General features: G+C 37.7%; 1 protein-coding gene across 1 annotated transcript in view; it reads left to right on the top strand.

Annotated features, from left to right (window-relative positions):
* Positions 1-7,052: 7,052 nt before the first annotated feature.
* The window catches only part of sfmbt2 (Scm like with four mbt domains 2), a 61,937-nt gene continuing 61,754 nt past the window's right edge, over positions 7,053-7,235 (top strand). The window contains exon 1 of the mRNA XM_080888031.1: positions 7,053-7,136. The gene's annotated coding sequence lies outside the window, so the exon portion shown is untranslated. The remainder of the gene's footprint in view (positions 7,137-7,235) is intronic.

Here is a 7,235-nt window from a genome sequence, read left to right as displayed (position 1 = left end):
GCAGGGAGCCCCGCTTCCGGTAGTTCCATTACAAAATAATAGCCTTCCGCTGTTCTTCAGAACAACTTTAGAACAGGATAGATCGATAGAGGGGCTGAATAAATCTAAGGGAGAATGAGCTCTGCTGCCTCTGTGATAATTACTCAAAAATAATTTAAACAGAAAAAAGAACTCAATGAGTAAAAACAAACAATAAATTAGCTCTAAAAATTAAACTAACTCAATAAATTCCTTAAATCAAATAAAGGTAGACTAAAATGGTTTAATAAATGTATATTTAAAAATATTGTAGTAGGAAGTGCAATCAAATTACTTAGTCTGCACAGAGTGTAGATTGTGTAAAATAATAAGTATTAGTGAAATAGGCAATTAGAAGTTCATGAAAGTTATGAAGGACTAAAATATAATTCACTTCATATGTTTTGAAATTACACTGAACATTATAGTTGTATGAGTTCACTATCCTATTTAAAATCCCACTTGTTTTGCATTAAAATATGTTACCCAGTTACATAAACAGGCATCAGCATAACATTTGCTTCTCTTCTTCTGGCTGCTCCCTTTAGGGCTCACCACAGTGGATCATCTGCCTCCACTCTATCTCTCCTCCACATGCTCCTTTCTCTCTCTACAGACCACAGTTTCATCACCATACATTATCCATGGAAGCTCGTGCCTGACCTCATCTTGAATCCAGCCACAGTGGCAGAGCACAAAATATAAATAATAATATCCACCTTTTTGTGTTTTAAAACTATATATATGGTGTGTGTGTGTGTGTGTGTGTGTGTGTGTGTGTGTGTGTGTGTGTGTGTGTGTGTGTGTGTGTGTGTGTGTGTGTGTGTGTGAGTGTGTGTGTGTGTGTGTGTGTGTGAGAGAGAGAGAGAGAGAGAGAGAGAGAGAGAGAGAGAGAGTGTGTGAGAGAGAGGTCTGTATATATATATATACATACATATATACATGCATATATGTATGTATAATATGACCCACGTTAACACATGGACTGAACATGCACACACCCACAATGGACAACTGTACCCTCAAACACACAATAAACACACAATAATAACATGGACTGAACCACCGCTCACAACCACTAGCACTTTATATAGCCTCTGTAGAAATTATCCACATATCACACTTATCTTAACTGCACTACTGTATAGCTCTGTAAATAATCATTCTGTACATACGATAATTTTTAACCCTACAACTGTTTACAACTTGCACAGTTCCCATTTCTGTATAGCTGTATATCTCAGATTTCTGTAAAGTTATTTATTTCATATTCTGTATAGTTTTTCATATTTATATCCTGTTCATATCCTGTACATAGCTTGTACTCACTACAGCCTGTACATACCTATAGTTATAGAATATTCACAACATACTTCATACCATGTACATTATAACATACCATAATAGACCCATTTCTGTAATATACTTACATATCTATATTATTGCTAATATATATTGTAATATATCTATATCACTAAAGCACTTCTGGATGGATGCAAACTGCATTTCGTTGCCCTGTACCTGTGCATGTGCAATGACAATAAAGTTGAATTCTATTCTATTCTATTCTATTCTATTCTACAATATACGAAATAATATAGCTCTTCTGAAACCACTATCGACTGTACCCTTTTAATGATCCTATATGAAAAGCTATTTAGAAGTAATAGTGTTTTTTATCTTATTAATGCGAATAGGATTTTTTTCTTTTGATTTGCAACTGGCTTTTTGTTGTTTTTTTTCAGCATGTTTATTTCTCTTGAGACGATTCCTGGCCTTTTATTTTGAAGATAAATTCGTTTAACTTCCTGTTATTCTTGGGTGGAATCGACGCAGCTTTCTCGCAGCAGAAATTAGTTAATGTGATCCTATATGTGTGTGTGCGTGTGTATGTCGGTGATGCGCACCGGCCCCACGAGGCAAATTGCTGGCTCACGTGATGATGTAACAAAGGAAATCTTTAGGTTTTCCAGCTGGCTTCCAATAAAACAAAAAACGTAAGTATATTATATGTTATATGATATAATTTTATTACATCACACACACACACACACACACACACACACACACACACACACACACACACACACACACACACACAGATAGATAGATAGATAGATAGATAGATAGATAGATAGATAGATAGATAGATAGACTTTCTATGCTTTGTTGATTTTACTCCACTGATACAAAAATATTGTCAATATTGCATGATTTTGCAGACTTTCAAATACAGAAAACAATCCAGTAAGAATACAGATAAAGTCATCTATATAATTCCGACAAGAGCCATTCTGCATAACATTACTGTTATTTAAATTAAGTATATTTTCATGACAAGCACAGTCTGTACAGTAACATAAGTTCAGAACTGCACGTTTTACTTGAGCAGAGGGTGTGGGTCCTGTGGGTTCCTCTACTTGTATTTGGTTAGCCCCCGTGGCAACCCGTTAAAAAACATCCTGGTAACAGCCCTGATCTATTCTTACATAGATTATTGTACAAACAGTCACATTTCAACCCATGAGTTCCATATAAACTGTAATGTTTCCACAGGGATGAAAAGACGCATAAAAAACAGAGAAGAGTAAAAGTGACCTTAGCCTTTAGCAGAGTAATACAATAACTTCCTTCTGATTTTCTTTCAATAACAGACTTTTTATTCTATCCATCAGGTTGTAGCTAATTGGAAGCAACTACAACTTGGCTCCCGCCCCGCCCTACAATATAGCACTGCTATTGTGGCAATGATAGATGACAGCACAGATAGCACCGGATGGAAAGTAACTTACTACCGTTACTATGGTAATTTCCTTCTTCTTCTTCTTCTTCTTCTTCTTCTTCTTCTTCTTTTTTTTTTTTTTTTTTTTTTTTTTTTGCAGTATGCTACTTTCTGCTTTTTATCTATTTTGGATGCAAACATTGTACTTTGTACTTCATACTGTTAATATTAAAATATGAGTTTCTTATGATTTTGCTGATAGACTACTTTCACTGCTCCCGAAGGGCTCACAGTGTGTAGCTCCATATATTTGCTTTGACAGATTTTTACCCCAAATGCCTTTCCTGACCCACCCCCCTAAATCAAGCGGCCCAGCAATGTGTGTGTCATAAGTTGCAGGTAAAGGAAATCGAATGCAGACTTACAGACAGGGAGATGTAAGGAAAACCTTTATTTAGACCATTTTCTGAATCCAAAATCCTAAAGTCCATGAAAAATAGACGCAAACTGAATCCACGACCCTGATAAGGATAAGCAGAAGAGGGTGGATGGATGAATGGATGGATGTTTATAAGCAGGCAGATAACATGAACACAGCATCAGGAAAGAAAGGCAATCAAACAACAACTACGATGAAGACTGGACTTTTATACACACGAGGGTAATCAAGGAATTGGGCACAGAAGGATAAAAAAAAGACCCAGGTGTAGATATTAATGACAGACAGGAGAAGATCAATTTAAACACAAAACACCAGAGACATGTGATCACCAAAGCAAAGCAGAAAATAAATAATAGCTGAAACCGTGAAACCAGAACTATCGTGACAGACGGAAACTCTGAGTGGACTCACAGACTTTAATTCCAAACAGTAGAACAATAAGACAACCAGGACTGAGACACAAGACCTAAACTCAAGTACTACACTCCACAGACCTAACTAGAACTCAAATATTACATCATAATGAATGTGGAAGTTTTTTCTTTACATGTTTTAAATATAATTTAATTATAAAACATGTGTGCTGTTAGGATAATTAAGTAGGATTAGAAGGTTTACTTGAATAAATGTTGCTTTTTAAATATATTTCCCACTTTACACAACAGTTATCCAGCACCAAGTAATCTATGTTTAAATGTGTGTGCAGCACTTCTTTACATCTAATGAATCGTTGACAGGATGCAGAGAAACACACGAGGCCGAGTGTGTTTAGATTTATGATAAACACTCTGGTGTGCGCCTTGTTCCCGGTCCCACCTGTGACACCCCATTTTAAAAAGTCCTGGAAACGCCCCTGCGGCGAGCAAAACCGCGTGTACGTGATGCAGCAGTAGCACGTGCCATCCGTGTGTGTGTATGTTTGTGTGTACGTGTAAATGGAGCCATAATCCTTTCTCCCGAGCGCTTGGAAAAGCTTCTTCTCTGGCAGATTAATGGCGCACGGCGCACGCTTCAACCATCTGTTCCACGAGTGGCATCCCACCAGCACGAGCGCCTCTCCTCCTGTCTTTTACAGGACTCCTTTGTGCTTCCATGAGGCAGATCTACCGTAAACACAACACCAAACTTCCCATTACACATTTCAAAACAAAACCCTTAATTAAAGCAATCTACGTAGCGAGCGCGTTTTCGCTTGTACAGTGAGACCGTCGGGTTTTACAGATTTCTCCTTAAAATGAGGCAACTCCACGTTTCGACGATCATTGCTGAATGAAACAATATTTGATTCCTAAATATAAATGTGTGAAACTGCGCATATTTTTCAAACTTTCCATTCCTTGCCCCATATCGGTTTGATCATAAATACCCTGATTAACAGGTTTTAACTGTCGTGATACATATTTTCAGCTTTTCCGGGAGCACACAGAAGGTTTTGGTTTCTCTTGTGCATATCAAACGACATCTACACAACTGTGTAAACACAGGTTATACTTGCAATTTGTGCAGACATGATTGCACACATGAACTTTTCCAGAAGTCATGCACTTCCCTTTTTAAGATAGCTATACTTTGTCAACAGTCTCGGTGTTTTTATTAACTCTGTTAATCTCCGTTGAGAAATGTTAGATTCTTTCATCCTTCAAATAGTTTCCATGTTTAGTCAGGCCAATCAAGGCAAACATGTCACCGACTTACAGCTTTTTATTTATTCATTCTAAGAATGAATACATTACCTATTTATATTTGCTGTCGCGCTGACCTAGTAGGTCCATGAGCACTTGACATTTGCTCATGGAAAAACTTTATTCCATTTTCTTTTTATGAGTATGATCAGTTCAACGAGAGACAATAAATGTTGAGCAAAGAGTTTGGTTTGGTCAGGCACTGCGCGTTACTAAAGCTGAGCGATAGCTTAAACACACACACGCGAGCGCGCAATATGCCGGTAAAGATTTGGCATCGATCATATCAAAGTAAAAATTGACTTTATTCAATTTAAAAGCAATTTTCTAAACATAGCGGAAGCTCGTTTGTTTTTATGTAGCTGCCATCTGAGTAAAAAGGTGATTGCTTACGTTTCTGTGTTTTTTATGCGTAATATCTTTGCTTACACTGGTAAATAGGCTGTAGTGGACAGGATGTGCGAGAGAAATGGTTACATAGAAAATTAAAGAAATGACCAGTATAGCATGCATTATTGTTCCCACTCTGTGTCCTGTTAAAATCAGTCCAGTTTCTTTGATCACATGTAAAATATCTTTATAGAACTGCTTTGTTATATTTGTGGCAATTTCTGCTGCCCTTCTGAAAAGATCTCCTCTTGGAAAAGACATTTTAATATTTGTGAGACGTTTTACTCCTATAAATAAAAGACATACAAGTGACTTTGTCAAAAACCGATTGCATCTTCTACCTTGTGACAAGGTGACTCGATATCATTAATGAAGGACATGTTTGAGATGTGTTTGAAACACTGAAGGACAACAAACCATTTACAACACTTTAAATACGATCGATCACTTTTTGCATCCACGGATCCATGGACATGTTTTTGTGGCTGACATGCGTAAATGCCAGTTAATAAAACCGTGGGACATGTCTCGTGAGATCGGGGGGAGGACAAATGATAAAAAAAGAAAAAAGTGGGACACACAGTCACCCTATTATTCATCGTGTGATTGGAGTAAGTCCCCAAAATATCATCAAAGAGTCAGAACTCGGGCACAAGGTCAGGAGTGAAGTTTCAGGTTCAAAGAGGAACCTGCTTTAATTTCACTGAAACTTCTTTTAGAAATTGCCCACCTTAAAAAAACAGAAGAAGAAGACGAAAAAAAACGTCATATGGGGCGGTATAGAGCTGCGTAGCTCTCACTTTCCGGGCAAAAAGCCAGGCTGAAAGTTCAGTTTATTTCCACCCCATAAAACTTTCACTATGCGCTGCCTTCCACTGGGATTAACTTACCATCACAGTTTGTTAATATCTGACTCTTTCTAGATCTTTCTGAAAATACATGCCAACCTTTGAGGTCTACGCATGAGCGCCTCGCCTCGTTAACTGATGCAATACACTCCTACCGCTAGAGGATAGTGTTGACTTTGATAAGATATATATATATATATATATATATATATATATATATATATATATATATATATATATATATATATATATATATATATATATATATATATATATATATATATATATATAGGGTTCTGCTTACGGTAGACATTCCCAAAACAAAGAAGAAGAAGAAAAAAGTCTGAACTGAGAAAAGTAGTTAACAACGACTAAATGGTGCCAAGAAGCCATAAATTATTGACTTCACTTTTTTATTCACGCACATATGCAGCTGCTTATGATGAGACATACTCTACTGCTGCTGCTGTTACAGTTAACTATTCTTACATATACGTCCTTAAAAGGATCACCACGTTTATTGTTGTTTACGTGTGATTATACGGGGTCATAGTTTATCTTCCTGTTAATAATAAAACTGTAACTATACAGTTAAAGAAAAATGTGTCCTGGGGGTGGGTGAAATGGCTGTTTTTACACACACACAAAAATAGTTTCATTTTATTTCATACACCAGGTAATAAATTAGGCATTAGATGTTGTCTTCATTGTATCTGCTCGGCTGAGTAGAATACAGCTTTCAGTTTTGGGGGCTGTGGGTGTCTCACTTAACCTCGGCTCCATATTTACAAAAGCCTGTAGAAATATGTTTTTGCTACTGTGCTGAAAGGTCAATGAAAGAGTTGGCTTGAAAGTATTTGTAGATGTTTTTTGGACATGCGCAGATGGGGGATGCCATATTGGAACAGGAGGGGGGGCAGCAGCAGCTGAAAGACGTCGCTTGCGTAGCTCGCGGGAACGAGAGAGAGAGAGAGAGAGAGAAAAGGCAGAGGGGGGTCACGAGAAGGAGAGGCAACAAAAAAAAACTTGGACAGGTAAGACAGGTGACGGCTCCGGCGGTCCTGAGCAGGGGGGGGGGGGGGGGTTTATGGGGGGACGGGGTTTGAGGGGGGGACGGGGGGGGGAGGTTTTAT

The sequence above is a fragment of the Rhamphochromis sp. 'chilingali' genome (genome assembly GCF_963969265.1).
Source record: "Rhamphochromis sp. 'chilingali' genome assembly, chromosome: 7".
Classification (NCBI taxonomy): domain Eukaryota; kingdom Metazoa; phylum Chordata; class Actinopteri; order Cichliformes; family Cichlidae; genus Rhamphochromis; species Rhamphochromis sp. 'chilingali'.
This window is presented reverse-complemented; position numbering and strand designations above follow the sequence as displayed.